Here is a 17,873-nt window from a genome sequence, read left to right as displayed (position 1 = left end):
CGTACCGCGCACGCTGTCCGGTCGCACAACTGCCCATCCCCCCGCTCTCTTCTGTTTCCAACGTGCAGTGTAAGGCCGGGTGAGTTGCCGCTCTCGTGATCGGTTTCTTCGCAGGCGCGAAGCAACATTACGCTTAGCACGCTAGCTCTCATGAATGTAATTGTGTTCTTGCAGTGCAGTATTTTAAATTTGTGATTTGTTCGAGTGTCTAAGAGTTATATTAATTGTGAATTATTAAATTTTTAATTTCCCAATTAAGTGATATTGTGAAAAATATGGCAGAACAAGTTTCTGGAGAGGTTTGTGTTGAAAATGACTGTGTAATAGAAGGTTTATTAAAAGTGCCTTTTAACCGTCGTACATACAACGAGGAAGTTGAAATTGTGAAAATGGAAAGACCAACTCCTGAGTTAAATTTGTCCATGGGCGTAAAAGAAAAACAGCGTGAGTACACACGCCATTTCACTGCAATATCATATGGTAAGTGGAATTGGTTGTGTGGTATTTCTAAACTGTCTAAACTATTTTGCTGGCCATGTTTGTTATTTAGCCGCGAAACTAATGTGTGGTCAAAAGAGGGTTTTTTAATATCAACTCCCTTCGAACGGCAGTCCTAAAACACGACAAATCAAAAGCTCATATCTGTAGTAGCATGAACTTTGCAAACTTTGGGAAGACAAGAATTGATTTACAGCTAGATAAGCAAAAAGCTCTGCATATCAATCAACACAATGCTCCTGTGGAAAAAAAATCGGGAGATTTTACTGCGTCTTATTAACGCAGTCTGCTTTCTAGGAAAACAAGAATTGGCTTTTCGGGATCATAATGAGAGTGTGGAATCAGACAATAGAGGAAATTATATTGAATATTTAAATTCCTTAAGTGAATTTGACCATTTGCTGGCCAATCATCTTGAGAGTTCAACAGTATTTCGTGGTACTTCTCCCGCAATTCATAATGACTTAATATTTGCTATAAGTGGGGTTATGATAAAGAACATAAAATCTGAAATAGAAGAAGCACCTTTTGCGGCCATTGTTGTTGATGAAACAAGTGACTGCTCTAATCAGAGTCAATTGTCCACTGTTTTAAGATACGTCGATAGTACTGCCAATGTTTAAGAACGGTTTATAGGATTCACAAATGTCAGTTCGGGCAAAACTGCTGCTGCTTGGTTTCAGCATGTAGAAGGTGTTATAGCAGAATACAATGTCGGCAATAAGTTAATTGCACAGACATACGATGGTGCTTCAGTTATGGCGGGAAATATTAATGGCTTAAAAACAAGTTCAAGGAAAGTATCCTTAAGCACTATTTGTCCATTGTTACAGCCATGTTCTCAGTTTAGTTTTGCAACAAACTACTTCATCCATTTCAGAATGCCGCATTTTTTTTCAAAACACTGTCGGGTTTAGCTGCATTTTTCTCATCATCTCCTAAAAGATCAGAAAAAACTCAAGAATTTATGAAAAAGAAACTCCCAAAAGTAGCACCAACTAGATGCAATTTTACATCTCGGCTTGTAAATACAGTAAAGTAATACAGAGAACAACTGACTGCTTTCTTTGAAAATATCATTTGTAATGACTCTGAAGAAAACTGGGTTGATGACGTAATTGTGCAGGCTCAAGGATATTTGTATTTTTTTCACACAGTTTCAGAATATATTTCTTCTTGAAGTCTATGCTAGAGTGTTGGCACATACAGATGTGCTCTACAATATTCTTCAGACAAAAAGTCTAGACATAACATACTGCTTGCAAGAGGTATCAAAGTTAAAAATACTATATTCGAGTTCAGACGTAGTGGGTTTCCGTCCATATGGAGTAATATGGAAAATGAAAATTCTTCAGCCAATACAATGGAACCACCATTAAAGCGAAGAAAAGGAGATGATGAATTGAAATACAGGCAGCTGTACTACAGCATACTAGATCGTATGCACATGGAAATTACTGACAGATTTTCTGATTATGGAAAGCTTCAGTTCACATATCTTCTAGATTCTCAAAAATTTTCTGCTCATAGAGAAAACTTCCCGAATGAGGCACTAAACAAATTATTTCAGTCCTATAACAGTCACTTTGATCAAGTACGTTTGAAAAATGAATTAAGTGTAATATATTCAGCAGAGATCTTTGATTTTTCGAACAAACCTATCCATGAAATATTATCTGCCATATATGAAAACCAGCTGAACCAAGTTATTCCTGAAGTCCTTAAATTGGCAACATTAATTGTGACAATACCAGCTACGTCAGCATCAGTAGAAAGAACATTTTCTGCGTTGAAGAGAATAAAATCCTACTGTAGATCAACTCATACACAAGAACGTTTATCCGGCTTGGCACTGATGTCCATTGAAAAGTCATTTCTACAGAAACTTTGCAAGCAGCCCAACTGTAATTTCAATGACGAAGTCATCAAAGTATTTTCGTCCCAATCAAGACGTCTGAAATTCATATATAAATATGTAAGGAATTTTATTATAGGGACTTTAAAATATATTTTGTGTAATAATAGGGTCAGTGGTAGCCCAGGCCCTTAAACCAGTATACGCCACTGAAGTGAAGTGGAATTCCGAGCAAAGGAGAGAAGTGCAACAATCTCCTCACATTAGTTCTTCTTATTTGTAACATTATTTCCTAAATAAATGCTCCTAAATGAAAAAATAACATTGTAAAAAGTAAAAATAAAGGGCCGTATTCATAGACATTCTTAGCGCGGGCTTTCGATGGATGACCAGCGAACTAACGTTTTTCGTATTCATAAACCAGTGTTAGCGATATGATATGCTATGAATCTTGGTTAGCACGCTCGTAGCCCGGGCTAGCGAAATGTCTATGAATAGCACCCAAAGTGTTTATATCATTGGTTTTTACCTTAAAGTTATGCTTATCTTTCAGCTGGGCTATTTTTACACTTCCAATAGTCAACGATTTGACGGCCGGTCAGTCCGTGGATGGCGGTTGTTTTATACTGCATTCTAGTGGGTAACTATTGAACTATATCCGCTTACGTCACGACACAAACCACTTCCGGTTTCCGGCCAACATGGCGAGAGGAAGGATGTCGGTTATGCGTTATGAAAGTACGTAAATTATTTAATATTGTAGCTTTGAGATGTGGAACAAGTAAAAAAATTATTGAAGAACGAATCGTGGTGTATCCGAATCGTATGGACTACATATTTGTTTATGCAGGTATGCCCAAAAACGTCGTATTGTACATACAGGTTTAGCCTACTGGTCTTATCGTATTTGAAATCGACACAAATTACATTTATTTACAATATTACATAAAGTAATTATTCTTTGGTGAAATGTTGGTAAGAGACAATTTTGTACTGCCTCCGTTATAAGATTACTAATTAGTAATATATTATATACTGAGCATCGACCAGGCCATTAGGTCCAGGGCACATTACGAAATGTATAGATACGTTATGATTAAGTTTTCAACTTTGTCAACTTATTTACACACTAACGGGAAGGTATGTAGCCTGGACCTCTATTGCTGGAAGATTGCGGCCTCACCATAAGTGTTTAAATTTGTGGTAGGGTAATTAATAGTTTTTTTTTTAATGAAAAGCCGGGCAAAGTGTAAGGACTATATAAGCCGAAAAGCGACCATGTTGGCTTTTGCTTCTCATGTGGGGCTCAATATTTGCTTTATTCAAAAAATATACAATGTATGGCCTCACACTTCCAATAGTTAACGATTTGATAGCCGGTTAGAGTCCGTGGATGGCGGTTGTTTTATACTGCATTCGAACTATATCCGCTTACGTCACGACACAAATCACACAAGATTTACTTCCGGTTTCCGGCCAAGATAGCAAGAGGAAGGATATCGGTTACTCGTTATGTCGTTAAAAAATTACGTAAATTATTGAACATTGTAGCTTTGAGATGTGGAACAAGTAAAAAAATTATTGAAGAACGATTTGTGATGTCTGCGGATCGTATGGACTGCATATTTGTTTTTGCAGGTAGAGTATGCCCAAATACGTCGTACATATACAGATTCACTGGTCTTACCTATTTGAAATCGACAGAAATATTATATTTATTTACAATATTACGTAAAGTAATTATTCTTTGGTGAAATGTTGGGAAGAAACAATTTGGTATTGCCGCCTCCGTTATAAGATTACTAATTGGTTGAGCATCGACCAGGCCATTAGATCCGGGGCACATAACTTACATTACGAAATGTATAGATCGTTTTGATTAAGTTTTCAATTGTTTCTTATGATTGACATTTTTGTCAATCCTTTGTCAACCTATTTACACACTACCGGGAAAGCATGTTATCTGGACCTCTATTAACTGGAAGATTGCGACCTCACCGATACTTCGTACCTGCATAATAAATTGTGAATTATGTTGTACGGTAATTATCTTTCAAAGCTAACAAGTAATGGGGTTTGTAAGTGCGTGTAAATTTGTGGTAGGGTAATCAATATACAATTTTTTAAAACGAAAAGCCGGGCAAAGTCTAAGAATCCTATTCACGACTTAAGCCGAATAGCGGTCATGTTGGCATTTGATTCTCATATGGGACTCGGTATTTGCTTTACTCAAAAATATACAATATATGGCTTTCAAAGTTACTGCAAATACTTGAGTCATTCAATAATGATTTGGAATCGGCTGTTAGTAATGATTTGGGCGAAGACGCGTAAAGTGAGACAGTAAGTGTTGCACGCAGTGGCTGTTCGTGCCTAAAATTACAAGGAGTTTCCTACTTTTATGATATTAGCCTACATAGTCTTCCAACAATTTAAACAATATCTCATTTCTGAAAAAAAAATGCAGTTTATTGAAGTAGATTATTATACCTTGAAATGAACCTGATGATGATCAATTATCTTTGAAAGAACATGGCGATTTTTCCTTACATTATCATTCTGCCTGAAAGCTGAGCTAAGCTATGCTGTTACCTGATTTCTGTTCTTCCAAGGACTGAGAAATCTAGGCAAGCATTCTTATGTGCAATAGATTCCTCATGCTTCTTAATTTTCTGAGTCAAATGGCTTAAATCTGAAACACCAATGCATGTCAAGCTGGTATCTTCACTCTTAGCAAATAGCAGGCACGGGAAACAAAATAATTTATTTGTAGATTCACAAACGCAAATCCAGCTGTTTCATATATTTTTACATTAAAAGCCCTGCAAAATGCCTCACCTCGGCTTGTTTGTGCTAGCTTTAAATCGAGTTGAGGTATCGGCCTTCCAAGCTTCTTTATTTTACACTTAACTTCCACGATTAAAACTAAAAAATTTGTTTGTAAAAGATATTGAACACTATTCATTTTCTTTGGAAACGAACACTGGTCACACTCACATATGAATATATTAACACTAAAACACCAAGAACGACTAAATGGACATTGGAAGGATTGTAAGAAACCATTAATAAATACAACAATCAATAACACACACGTACACGTGCTAAAAGCGTGATCTCAGCTACAGATTGGAGCTAACTTCCGGTTTGCATCACGAAGTCTTTGGCGTGTCACGCAACCACATGTTTGCCATGCAGCATTTCCCTTTGCCTCGCCCTGCACGCAAGTCCAGAAGCTGGCTTGGTGATGTTCAGAGGAGAAATTGAACCTTGGAAGTTTACAAGCATGTAGGTATTCGATCTCTGCGGTTCATAGGTTTTCATACAACAAAAATATATTAAAGCCGCAAGTAAGAAAGAATGATAGTGTAAATTATAAATAAATTTATTTAAACAATTAAATTGTTTTTCCTGAGTGTTCTCTGAATCATTGAACGCATAGGACGCACCGCCACTGATTACAGATAATCTCCAACCAACTAGATACGGCATTTCCATTTTACAGGAAGTTTGCGGATGGCTGCAGCAAACCATTCTTTAGGAGCTCCACACCTTTGGAGTAATGGTTAGCGCGTCTGGCCGCGAAATTAGGTGGCCAGGGTTCGATTCCCGGTCGGGGAAAGTTACCTGGTTGAGGTTTTTCCTGGGGTTTTCCCTCAACCCAATATGAGTAAATGCTGGGTAACTTTCGGTGCTGGACCCCGGACTCATTTTACCGGCATTATCACCTTCATCTCATTCAAACGCTAAATAACCTAAGATGTTGATAAAGCATCGTAAAATAAATAAAATAAAATAAATTCTTCAGGAGTACTGTGATCCACTCGTGGACAGTCAGTTGTAGTTTCTCATTGCTGGCAAATCGTTGAGCACACAGGTTCTCCTTCATCTTGTTGAAGAGTGCATAGTCCGACAGAGCCAAAATCATTCGCTGTACAATATGCGGATTTTCATCACTCCAATATCGAGAACTGACATGACCAATGAGATAAAACCATTCCTCATCAAGCTGTGGCTCAAGATGTCCATTGTAAATATTTTCAAGAAACCGTATTTGGACGAAATTTAATTAGCTTGGCTGCTTTGTGAGCTGACCCACAGGATGTTTGTTGCTTGAGCTGGGCGACGAAGAGATTTGTTTGCATTTGATTCTAATCACACTTTAATATCTTCAAGTTTTTCTGCAGTGAAAACATGTCATTTACGCTCCCTAGGCTTGTCACAAACTGAACCTGTTGTACGCCATATTTTCATTAAGTCTGGACTGCATACCCTTTTTTGATAGCTTTGGCTGTATACCTGGGGTTACTAGTTACCCCACATATTCTTTTGAGCCCATTGTATACCATGGCTTTTATTTTGTATTTCATTTATTAATATGTTATGCAAGGATTTTGAGATTATGAAAAAATAAATTTGAAGTTAAAATTAATTTTATAAAATTACAAAATTACAGAACTTCTGAACTTAATAACTATAGTGAAAATGTCAGTGCTTGAAAATTGCTGATAACTAATCAATTATAAAATTATGGAATTATTTTTATATTTAAAACCTAGCAATTGAGCGTTTTTGCAAAAGTCGATAGATGCAGAAATCAAGATTTTACAGAAATTACATTTTTTAATTTAAACATTCGAATATTTATCTTATAACAATTTTCACAGGAAGCATTCTTTGTTCTGAGACAATGAATATAGGTTTGAAAAATATAAGCACTTTTTTTTATTACTTGTTAGTTTTAGACACAAAAAAAAAAAATAAGAATTTTTGCAAAAGTTGATAGATGCAGAAATCAAGATTTTACAGAAATTACATTTTTTAATTTAAACATACGAATATTTATTTTATAACAATTTTCACAGGAAGCATTCTTTGTTCTGAGACAATGAATGTAGGTTTGAAAAATATAAGGACTTTTTTTTTTATTACTCGTCAGTTTTAGGTGCAAAAAATAAGAATTTTTGCAAAAGTCGATGGCGCAGTCTGTCTTCATATGAATCACATTACAACACAATAAAATTGAAGAAAACGATTAGTGTCAACACAAAATTACAATTTTATCACAAAAGTCTGATGGGACACATCTGCTAGAACTGTTGTGTACAAGTTCTTTGCCTCGCCTGTTACTTCGAAATACTGCAGGAGTTTCTTAACGTCGTTCTTTTTTACTTTTGACACCATGTTGACTTCTGGAAGAACAGGGGAGTATAACACACTACCGCATGTTTTAATTCTTGGTTTTAGCAACCACACTGCCACTGGACACGCTGTATATGTGTTCTGCACTGTAACAGAAACATTACGATGTTTTCCCAAAGTTTTACTGTAAGTGATCACTCGCTGCGGAGCCACGTTAAATGTCAGTGTCAATCTTAACACCTTTTGAGCACTCGATTTTTTAAGTCCGTGATTTTCCAGTCCTTGTTGAGATTCTGGATTGTGCCATGATTTTCTAGCATCTTGTGGTAGTCAGTGGGGTCAATATGTCTTCCATTCTCCTATAGTCTTTTCCTATTTTTCCGAAAACACGATCTGGAGCCATATAGCTATGATGGCGTATCGGAAAGAAAGAAGAATGCGAGTAAAAATATTGCTTTGCTCCAAAAAAGCCACGAGAGTTGCCACATAATGCTATTCTTGTTCTGACTGGCACAAGAATAAGAAAACAGATGAATGGTGGAAGGAGCATTAATTGCGGATTTTTTATCTAGATTAAATGAAAAATCTAGCAATGCAGATGCGACTCAGTTACATCCCCTAGATGACTGGGTTTCCAACCAAGTATAGAATGAATTATCCTTAATTTCTTGTGTTTCTGAATGTATCACAACATAAAGGTTGTGGAGCCATACTTGTCTTGCGTAGAACACTTCGCCCACCGATAATTTCGGTAGAGGTTGATTTTGTTGTAAGTCGAAACATGTCTTTATTACTTCTGGATTATCATCTTTTATAATTTTGTAAAACTTGTCTGCACGGAGTTTTTGTAGCCTATATTGGGTCCTGAGTTCATTTTTTTTACCAAGTCTGTCTCTGCCTTTATTTGGAATAGACCTATCTTACAGGTTGAGCAAGAATCAGTATGGGGAGTTTTAAATGACAGGTTGAAATAACTGTGAAATATACGTTTATACTTCGAGAGTAAGTCTCAAGTAGTCCCAAGTATTTTTCTTTTTTCACGGAAATTTGTCCACTTTTTTTAATAGAGAGATCTGGAGGCAGATATTTCCTACTAGATTTTCCTCCAGTATAGTGGCTCTCTCTGCATTTATACATCTTTATGTCATTTTAACTCTTATTGTAAGATTCTCAAGTTTCTTACTTGCAGTATTTCCTCCTCTATTTTCTCTTGGTGACTGTCCTGTAGAGTAGAATCTATTTTGCCAAAAGAGACGATCGGTCCTTTAAGAAACTAGTTATGCCTTGGAAACTTGACGCACAAACAGGGATTATCTGTCCATCTGTTTTCCAGATACTATATTTAATTGACACACTTTGTTTTCTTTTCGAAGACTCTGTATTCACCACCCTACGCTTTGGTCATGTAATGGTCGTGAACTTAATAAGTAATTTGTCTTTATTTATTTTGCATAAAATCTTAAATTTATTGTGAAATACACTGTCATAAAGGTTAACTCTCCCACTTTACACTGCTTACTTCCTTTAGCTTTTGGATTGGAGGAAGAGTTTGCAAGTCCATGAGAGCATTTTATATTCGATTCATGCTCCTTTGTTTTACGCTTTCCTGTACGAGGACTCTTTAGTTCTGGATTTCCTACCACCCACTACTTTTTGAATCATGATCATTTCATCTCATGGATTCATTATTCACACACTATCTAGAAACTATCTAGAATATCACAACATTGGAAAACGCTCTTAAAACTTGCCTGAAGTCACTCGTGAATGATTATTGTTTTGAAAAGTATTTCACTTCATATTCGCCACTTCACTGTCAAGTTGAGTGGGAGAAATCCTAATCAGTGAAGCTTTAGTTTGGGAGGGAGGGAGGGAGATCAAATAGCTTCCATCTCAGCGATTTACCGCTAGGCGACAAAATAATAGCATTTCACTTCTGCCGGCAATCCTAATAAAATTAAATTGTCTGAAATACTATGCTGAAAACTATTTTATTTGACCCTGCATATATTTCAAATAAGGACTCGAGCATCTATCGAGTTTTGCTTTAACTAAGTGACAGCATCTATCGAGTTTTGAAAAAACCTGGAAGGTTTGGTAGTCTCTACACACGGTATAAATCAAGTTTTGCTAAATCTGAGTTCATAGATCGATTCCGGAGCTAGAAAATATATGATATCCATATATAACTCATTTTCGAAAATTTCTGCATCTATCAACTTTTGCAAAAACGCTCCTCAATTGCTGACACCCAGAAGTGCACGCATTGTATTCTTCACCTGACATAATTAGGAACATTAAATCCAGACGTTTGAGATGGGCAGGGCATGTAGCACATATGGACGAATCCAGAAATGCATATAGAGTGTTAGTTGGGAGGCCAGAAGGAAAAAGACGTTTGGGGAGACCGAGACATAGATGGGAGGATAATATTAAAATGGATTTGAGGGAGGTGGGATATGATGATAGAGACTGGATTAATCTTGCTCAGGATAGGGACCAATGGCAGGGTTATGTGAGGGTGGCAATGAACCTCTGGGTTGTCTAAAAGCAATTTGTAAGTAATTAAGTAATGGAATAACAATAATCATTATTGTCATCTCTCTTGTTTCAGGTATTCAGGGATAATTCTGCAGTGGCTGTTGAATCTCTGGAGCTGCTCTGTTAGAAGATTGGATGGTGATTCTTGATGCACATGACAAGCTGCACAGTAAAATGTCACTCAGACACGCATAAACTGGTAAATACAGAGACCAAGGTGGCTACTCTCTTTCGAAACTTATCCATAATTACCATGATACTTCGCATTCTACTGGAATTTATTTGTAATTAATATCTGGCCCATTCGGCTAGTGTGTCACATTCCTTTGCATACAATCTGTGCACAAATTTCTTATCCACTGCTGGCCGGGGGAAAGGGGGTGTGGAAAATCAGGTTGAGTGCAGTGATTGCTTTGTCACTCCTGGCCATACAATGCAAGGACACACATTGAAACGTTCCGTGTGGAAAATCAGGTTGAGTGCAGTGATTGCTTTGTCACTCCTGGCCATACAATGCAAGGACACACATTGAAACGTTCCGTTGAGCTTTTATTTGTATACCACAGGGAGGCAGTGATTTTGAGAGATTCCAAATCAATTACATCAATTGAACCTACACAAAATTAATGAAATTCAGAATATTAAAATTCTTCAAAATCTACAAAAATAAATAAAATTACAATGGATACCTAAACTGGCTTCATTTATACACTGACGGATCCTTGATCTCCAGGGAACAAGATGCCGGTGCAGGTGTTACGTGCTGTCTCTTCTCACTTTATAGATCTCTTGGATATGGAACAACAAGTTTTGATGGAGAAATCATTGCAATAAGTGAAAGTCTCAGGAATCTTCTATGCCACATCAATAAATTTAGGAATGCAGTTATATTGTCAGACTCCAAAGCAGCTATTCTATCAATCGTCTCTAAACACACACCTTCAACTCAAACAGCAGAAATAACTAAAATGCTCACAATTAATATCGCTCAATAAAAGAATTGTATTCCAATAGATACCATCCCATTGTGGAATCCTGGGAAACGAGAATGCGGATGCTTTAGCAAAGAAGGGCAGCACTGCTACTTACAGACCTGTTACTAAATCTACGTATTACTCTGTGAAAAGATTTATTAAATCTACACACTTAGACTTCAACAAACAAAATTTGATAACACAATCCCATGGGAAAAAATGGAACTCTCTGCATCATAATCCACAGTTAATTCCCGATTTACCACGAAAATCGTCTGTAGCTGCATTTAGATTGGCGACAGGCCATGACTGTTGGCCAAACACCTGCATAGAATTGGAATATATCAGTCCCCTAACTGCCCATTGTGCAACTCAAACTGAGAAATGGATTCGGAACACTTCAAAATCTGTGCTTCAGTGGCTGGCCATGATAATATCTTTGAAAAATATTGGAGTGCAAGAGGTCAAATGACTTTGTCAAACGCCTGGCATTAGAATACAACAACATATCTTCAAGTTTTTCTGCAGTTAAAAAATGTCATTTACACTCCCTAGGCTTGTCACAAACTGAACCTGTTGTACGCTATATTTTCATTAACCCTGGATTCCATACCCTTTGACAGCTTTAGGGTTACTAGTCACCCTACATATTCTTTTGGGCCTATTGTGTACCATGGCTTTTATTTTGTATTATATTCTTTATGAATATGTTATTCAAGGATTTTTGGATTATGAAAAAATAAATTTGAAGTTAAAATTAATTTTATAAAATTACAAAATTACAGAATTTCTGAACTTAATAACTATAGTGGAAATGTTGTTGTTGTCTAGTGCCTTGCATTTGGCAATGAAGCCATTAGCAGTCGTGCTTTCCAATACTTTTGAACTGTAGTTTCTTCTGATCTTAATGCTGCACAGGTCTTCAAGTGATCTTCATTCATTTCTGCTGGATCGTTACACAGGACACATATGGGTGAAGCTGAGTTACTATTCTGTAGAGATGACTTGCTAGACAGTCATGATTTGTCAATAGTCTGAAGGCTGCAACTGCTGTTTTCCTTGGTCTCTGGGGGATTATATCTGGGTTGGAAAGTAGTGTAATCCATTTTTTGTCTTTAGCATTTGATTCTATTTCTTGTAGCTATGAATGAGAAAATTTGTAGTGATCAAGCGTTTTATTCAGGAATATGAGAAATTAAATTTAGATTTTTGTTTTATTGTTGTGCCTTTCTTTGCAAGTGTGTCTGCGGTTTCATTCCCATGACTCCACAGTGTGCTGGAATCCATTGGAGACGGACAATCTTATTAACTTTTTGGAGTTGTGTTAGCATTTTGTAGCATTCTCTTATTTTTGTTGACTTCTTTGTAGTGGAAATGTCAGTGCTTGAAAATTGCTGTTAACTAATCAATGAGGGAAGTGGAGGAAAAAACCAGAGGTGGTATGCTACCCCAAGATTTTCCCCTGGCATATCTCGATTTAAAAAAGGCTACTTCCTTCTTTATAACATACACATACATGATGTCTACAATAAATTGTTTCATTACAATCAGTAACGCGAATTTTTTAAGCTTATGTAACACATTACATTTCTTAATAAAAATCTGTGCTTCAGTGACTGGCCATGATAATATCTTTGAAAAATATTGGAGTGCAAGAGGTCAAGTGACTTCATTGTCAAACGCCTGGCGTTAGAAAACAACAACAACAACATTTCTTAATAAAATAATTTGCAAGTTACTTCTGTTATTTACTAGATTATTTTGCATTGTCTATTGAGACTTGTCATTTAAAGTAATGTTAAAGCTTCAGAGTGCCATACGTAATTATTAATAAAAGTGCAACAACAACAAAAATAACAATCACTAAATTGGCAACAATGGCCACCACAAGCTACAGACCACAGCCACTCGTAAGCATGCAGGGATTGACTTATCAAATAATTGTCTAAATACACGTTGAATACAGTTCCTGAAGGTTGTAGTTTAGATTTAGAAAGCAAACCGATAGTAGCCTACTCTTTGTTGTGAAGAAATGTATAAACAAATTTTTACGGATCACATTTTTTCAGGTCTGTATGTCATTTTTCACTGATGGTATGTCTTCTGGTCATAGAAACCAGAACCTAACATGAACTATCATCTTTACTTTTTAACTTTGCTCTAGAATATTGCCATTATGAAAGTCCAGGATAACCGAGAGGATTTGAAATTCAATGGGTTACACCAGCCGCTTGTCGGTATACGGATGACGTGAATATGTTAGGAGAAAATCCACAGACTATTAAGAAAAACGTGGGAATTTTACTTGAAGCAAGTAAAGCGATAGGTTTGGAAATACATCCAGAACATAGTACGAAATGCAGATATAAAAATTGGAAATTTATCCTTTGAAAAGGTGGAAAAATTCAAATAGGCTATCTTGGATCAACAGTGACAAATATAAATTGCATTGAGAGAAAATTAAACGCAGAATAAATATGGGAAATGTCTGCTATTATTCGGTTGAGAAGCTTTGGTCATCCAATCTGCTCTCAAAAGAGCTGAAAGTTAGAATTTATAAAACAGTTATATTACCGGTTGTTCTGTATGGCTGTGGAACTTGGACTCTCACTTTGAGAGAGGAACAGAGATTTAGGATGTTCGAGAATAAGGTGCTTAGAAAAATATTTGATGTTAAGAGGGATGAAGTTACAGGAGAATGGAGAAAGTTACACAACACAGAACTGCACGCATTGTATTCTTCACCTGACATAATTAGGAACATTAAATCTAGACTTTTGAGATGGGCAGTGCATGTAGCACATATGGGCGAATCCAGAAATGCATATAGAGAGTTAGTTTGGAGGCTGGAAGGAAAAAGACGTTTGGGGAGGCCGAGACGTAGATGGGAGGATATTAAAATGGATTTGAGGGAGGTGGGATATGATTGTAGGGATTGGATTAATGTTGCCCAGGATAGGGAGCGATGACGGGCTTATGTGAGGGCGGCAATGAACCTCTGGGTTGTCTAAAAGCAATTTGTAAGTAATTAAGTAATGGAATAACAATCATTATTGTCATCTCTCTTGTTTCAGGTATTCAGGGATTATTCTGCAGTGGCTGTTGAATCTCTGGAGCTGCTCTGTTAGAAGATTGGATGGTGATTCTTGATGCACATGACAAGCTGCACAGTAAAATGTCACTCAGACACGCATAAACTGGTAAATACAGAGACCAAGGTGGCTACTCCTTTTCAAAACTTATTCATAATTACCATGATACTTCGCATTCTACTGGAATTTATTTGTAATTAATATCTGGCCCATTCGGCTAGCGTGTCACATTCCTTTGCGTACAATCTGTGCACAAATTTCTTATCCACTGCTGGCCGGGAGAAAGTGGGTGTGGAAAATCAGGTTGAGTGCAGTGATTGCTTTGTCACTCCTGGCCATACAATGCAATGACACACATTGAAACGTTCCATTGATGAGCTTTTATTTGTAAACCACAGTGAGGCAGTGATTTTGAGAGATTCCAAATCAACCCTACAAGCAATTACATCAATTGAACCTACACAAAATTAACGAAATTCAGAATATTATTAAAATTCTCCAAAATCTACAAAAATAAATAAAATTACAATGGATACCTTCCCGTTGTGAAACTTTATATTTTCTCCCTAAACAATTTTTAAATAGATTTTTTAAAACAAGGAGCATTGAATTGAATGTTTAAGAATTTAGCTGTTACCTTATGCAGATTCGGTTCAAAGAAACCACAAGTTGTGATACATTTTAAGTTTTGTCAAGCATATGTTGTGTGATCTTTTAGTATTATATTTATGTGAATACAAATTATATATATTTCGGCTTTTATATATAAATTTCAATAAGACATTGTTATAAATTTTATGGATATTAAATACTTTAAATTCAGAATACAACAGTTCTGAGAGACCACCAGCATAGCTCAGTCGGCTAAGGCACTTGTCTGCCGATCCGGAGTTGCCCTCGGACGTGGGTTCGATTCCTGCTTAGGCTGATTACCTGGTTGGGCTTTCTCCGAGGTTTTCCCCAACAATAAGACGAATGTCAGGTAATCATGGCGAATCCTCAGCCTTATCTCGCTATATTCAATACCATCGACGCTAAATAACCTCATATTTGATACAGCGTCATTAAATAACCAAGTCCACACCTGTGGAGTAATGGCTAGCACGTTTGGCCGCGAAACCAGATGGCCCAGGTTCGATTCCCGGTCAGGACAAGTTACCTGGTTTTCCCTCAACCCAAATGAGCAAATGCTGGGTAACTTTCGGTGCTGGACCCCGTACTCATTTCACTGGCATTATCACCTTCATATCATTCAGACGATAAATAACCTAGATGTTGATTCAGCGTCGTAAAATAACCTACTAAAAAAAATAACTGACTAAAGAAACAGTTCTGAGGGATAATCAATAGGTGTATTAAGACATTTTTAGCTATTATTCTTTTCTGTAGCAGTGTTACTGGCATGAGGAAGGTACTAAAAGCACAACCCCATTCTATAACACCATATAGTAATATAGTGAATAGGCTATAAATTTTATTCTATTGTCATAATTATTTCTTTCATACTTAGACTTTGTATTTGATTCTAAACATTCACAAAGTTATCAATCAATCCATCTTCTTAATGTATCCAGCTGTTTGCTGACAACATAAAGTCCACCATAGTCTATTCAGTTGTTGTTTTTCACGAGAAATGAGGGGTATTTTGATCGGTGTTCATTATAGATGCCTGTTGCTAGTAGCCAGAGTTGGGGTGTAGTCAATATATACTGCAGGGCTGTGTCTTCTGCAACTGGTACTGATGATTTTAATTTACTTCTTTTGTGGTTTATGGATGGACAGTATAGAAGAATGTGTTCATCATGATTATTACACCACAGACAAGTAGGATTATCAGAAATGTGAAATCGGTGTAGGTACAATAGTGTGACAATGTGACCTGTTCTGGCTCTTGTTAAAAATGTTTGAACATGTCTGGGCAAGTTTTTGTACATTTCCAGGCCATTTGGTTTCTTTTGTACAGTCTCTAAAATGTTTCCTTTGTCAGAAGAGAGCCAATTGTTGATCCACAAAGTTAGTAAGGAATGAATTTCATTTTCTAAAACCCTGATTGTTTAAAGACAATTAAAATTAGATGAAGCCTAATTTGGTTTCTTCATTCCCATGCATTAATCTTCGTCTACATGTAACCTAGACCAGTGTGTTTTCGTATACATAGTTAATCGGAGAACAGCACAGCAGCTTGTAGTTGGTCCGCCACTGATCTGGCTGTTACTTAGCGGAGCACCCAGGTGCATAAGTGCGCACTTACTAAGCATGGTGATGCTAAGGGCTGAAAGGGGCTGGTCTAGCCATTTGAATATATTTTAAAGCAATAATGTATTTATTATTTTCATATTATTAAATTGTTCATTTAACTTGCATATTTGGAATATTTTCATAAATCTGCTGGAAATATTATTACAACTATTTTTATTTTTGGTCTAAACTTCGTCACCTCATTCCTTCTCACTGCACTGCCAATATTTGTTTCTTGTTACAACTAGGCATAATCTAATTATAAACTTGTAATTTGCAAACTATTTTTCAACTCTCTGATCTCTAGTACGATATTATTTCATAATAGATATGTTGTGGAAAACTGTCATCAATATCATCATTCTCTTATCGTGTTATCCTTTCAGAAGGTCGATTTCAAATATGCATCCATTCGTCTCTTGTCTTCCCAAGCTTTTTTTTCCTGTCTATTTCATCCCACTTTTATCCCTGTTCATGTAAGTTCTTCTGAATTTGATCTATCCATCTTTCGCATGGTCTTCCTATGGGTCGTCTTCCTTTCACGTTTAAATTTATTTAATTCCTGCAGTTTGGTCTATCAACATCCAGACAAACACAAAATCATATGTATGAATTAAGAATAACCTAAAAACCCATGTTTTGGCTCTTACTTCCTTCTGCCTTCTGAAACAAGATATAGTGTCAGGGACAAGTCAGTGGAATTGTGGAGAACAGGAAGTTTGTGGACCTGGTTTTGTCAGGACACACTTTAATTATAAAATAGAGAATGTACATTTCACTTGATTTTGAACTTACAATAATCTGTCATGATTTTGTTTCTTCAGGGACCAGGGGAGGACGACAGGTTTTCCTGAAACTGAAGAGCTGGACAAGTATGAAGAAGTGAAGGGCTTGGACAAGAATGTTATCAGCATAAGGAAGGTGTGTATTATAATATACTAAGTGCATTAAATTGCCATATATTTGAATAGAATAAATGAAATTATATTTGATCAGAGTACAACAATACATTGGAGTAGATACAGATATATAACATTTATTGAGAGCTTAGGCTTGATTGAATTAGGAGTTTTGATTAAACAGATTAGAACAATTTAGATCAGTTATATTTGAAGAGATAGGCTAGTTGAAATGGATTAGGTTACAAAAGGTTAGGTATGTCTGATCGGACAAAATAGATTATAGTAAGATTAATTTTGGGTAGATATGCATAAGTACAGATGTTAAATGATAGCAGTAATCTTTTGTTCCAGGCTGTGTCCTGAAGAATGAAACTAAATCTGAAAAATTTATTCAGATTGAAATTAAAATAAAATCATGTACTTTTCGAAATCATTCGTATTTTGCTGAAAATACAGTTTATCGTGGAAATATCTGTTTATAACATTAATTCGCGATAATGAAACTGGTTGCTATGGTGATGAAATAAAAAAACGAAAAAGTAGCAAAAAGGACTTTTCTTATTTTTATAGAAGTTGCTATATTTTCATAACTTTTTGCATATATATTGATCGTCTAGTTCAAGTGCGACAA

General features: G+C 36.3%; 1 protein-coding gene and 1 long non-coding RNA gene across 4 annotated transcripts in view; one reads left to right on the top strand and one right to left on the bottom strand.

The window, feature by feature from the left end:
* LOC138712607 (uncharacterized) overlaps nucleotides 1-2,984 on the bottom strand; it is a 73,479-nt gene extending 70,495 nt beyond the window's left edge. The window contains exon 1 of the long non-coding RNA XR_011335758.1: nucleotides 2,883-2,984. This is a non-coding gene — a long non-coding RNA (uncharacterized lncRNA). The remainder of the gene's footprint in view (nucleotides 1-2,882) is intronic.
* A 68-nt stretch (nucleotides 2,985-3,052) lies between these two features.
* LOC138712585 (mucin-2-like) overlaps nucleotides 3,053-17,873 on the top strand; it is a 34,593-nt gene continuing 19,772 nt past the window's right edge. The window contains exons 1-4 of one of the 3 annotated variants that reach the window (XM_069844538.1): nucleotides 3,053-3,203; nucleotides 10,110-10,235; nucleotides 14,085-14,210; nucleotides 17,165-17,261. The gene's annotated coding sequence lies outside the window, so the exon portion shown is untranslated. Of the gene's footprint in view, nucleotides 3,204-3,832; nucleotides 3,992-10,109; nucleotides 10,236-14,084; nucleotides 14,211-17,164; nucleotides 17,262-17,873 lie in introns of those variants that run through there. The other 2 variants (XM_069844544.1, XM_069844553.1) reach the window with 2 other exon arrangements.

Source organism: Periplaneta americana, chromosome 2, assembly GCF_040183065.1.
Source record: "Periplaneta americana isolate PAMFEO1 chromosome 2, P.americana_PAMFEO1_priV1, whole genome shotgun sequence".
Taxonomy (NCBI): Eukaryota; Metazoa; Arthropoda; class Insecta; order Blattodea; family Blattidae; genus Periplaneta; species Periplaneta americana.
The sequence above is the reverse complement of the archived record's forward strand: the minus strand, read 5'-3'. Positions and strand labels throughout refer to the sequence as shown.